Below are 2,060 nucleotides of genomic sequence, written 5' to 3' on the forward strand. Positions count from 1 at the left end.
GTTTGCTCAGGGACGCTCAGCATGCCAAGAGCGGGGCAGGACAGATCCCACGTGGGGACCCAGGACAAGAGCCAGCCCCGACTCTGCAGGAGGGGCCTCTGCCCAGGGAAAACTCACCCTCACCACCAAACCAACACGGTCCTCATCACCCACCGCAGAGCTTCTGAACACAGGCAACAAACTCTTCTCCTTTTTGCTCCTTTTTTTGTTTTTGTTAATGTGCAAATATTTACCAAGGAAGGAGGGAGGAGGAGGCATTGGGCTCCATCCCTGAGCCCACCAGCATCAGCGGCAGCACGAGGGCGCTGGCGATGACAGCAGCACCGGACACTGAATTCTGGGATTTCTGGGGTCTGAAGCTCTCCCAAGCCGATGTTGGTCCCTCACCCCACCCGTGATGGGGGCTGCCCTTACAGGGCTGGTGAGACATCAGCGAGTACTGACGGAGCTCAAATCATGGCAGGTCCTCCGAAAATTAAAAGCCTTTCAGGAGACAGCATCAGAGCAAATGAGGTTTGCCTTTGCCTGGGAATTATGTCAAATGTTGCAGGGTCCATCATTTATCAGCAGAGGCGATTACAGTAGCGTCACATTCATTGGGAATATTGATTGGCACCGGGAAGGGACCGGTCTGGCAGACGAGCGTTAGAGAAGTTGGAGGCACTGCAAAGAACTACCCAGGGGAGTTGCATTTTGGCCACAAAGCATCAAGGAAAAGGAGTTTCCATGGGAGGGAGCGAGGTGACACCCTCCAGGAGCCCCCTGCAAGGAACCACAGGCACCTCAGGGGCAGGAACTGCAGAAAAGACAGAAATATTGCACATGGACACAAGGTCGGTCTCCTTGGGGATGTGGAGGCGTGGATTTTTATGGGCATCAGCAAATGCCACCAGCACACGGTCCCGAAACCGGGGAGCAGGGCTGCATGGCGAAGGACCAGCGTGGCTTGGCTGGGCAGCCTGTCCCTGCCACGTGGGGACGATTCAGAGCCCGCTGGGCCACCGTCTTGTCTCCTGCATCATGGGACACCTCTGAGAACATCCTCCATGTCCAGCTGTCACCTCCTGCTACCGCAGGGACGGTCCTGGTGGAGAGCGGGGCAGGAATGTGACGCAGCGTCAGCCGGGGATGGAGGGGTGAGCCCCCGGGCGGTGGGAGGGCGGCTTCAGAATCGCTAGGCCAGGAACAAACCTCAGCGGAGCCGGAGGGGTTTGCACCCGGCTGGCATCAGAGGCATCGTGAGCTTTGCTCCCCAGGAGGTGTGCATCTCTCCTTCCCCAGGGCAGGAGCCAAAAGCAGGTGGAAATGGAGCTGCACCAGCATCCACACGATACTCATCCTCCGGCACAAACACCAACCGTGTCCCCGCGGGGGACATCCCTGCTTGGGCACATCCCGGTGCGGTGGTGGGTGATGGAGAGACCATGCAGGCACCACTCAGGGCCGGAGGGGCCACTTCCAAGCCCCTTCCAAGGGGAACTTCCAAGCAGGAGGCTTCCAAGCGGCTCCACTTTGGGGCTGTGCTCTGGGTTTACAGCAAAACATCCCACGTCCTAAACGAGGAGCAAGGGGGTAAGGAGACCCCCCGAGCTGCACAGCCCAGCACCCCTGAGGCAGCAGCTGCCACATCGCCCCAGCAGGGCTGGGGGGAGGACAGAGCGAGCCAACCCCACGGGCACCCCCTGTGCCCCCCCAGCCCTGCTGGCACAGGGGCTGACTCCCAGCCACCTCCCCCGGGGGGGACAAACAGACCTTCCCACCCTTTGTAAAACTGAAAATAGTAAAGGAATCCACTTGAAAGCAAAACTCAACTGTCAGCTCCATTAATACTTTTTCATGCAATGAGGGGAAAAAAATAAAATAAAGGAAATCAGGACATTCTGGTGCCCGGCGGTTTCCTCGCTTTGCCCAACTGAGGGATGGAGTGGGCTCGGTCTGCTCAGAGCCTAGGCTGAGCTTGCAAAGGGAGGGTGAACAGAAAAATGTAGGGAGCAGGGGAATGGGAAGAGGAAAAGAAGCTACAGCATCCCCTTAAAACAGCAGCCAGCCCATGGAGCTCA

The sequence above is a fragment of the Apaloderma vittatum genome, unplaced genomic scaffold (genome assembly GCF_000703405.1).
Source record: "Apaloderma vittatum isolate BGI_N311 unplaced genomic scaffold, ASM70340v1 scaffold26277, whole genome shotgun sequence".
NCBI lineage: Eukaryota > Metazoa > Chordata > Aves > Trogoniformes > Trogonidae > Apaloderma > Apaloderma vittatum.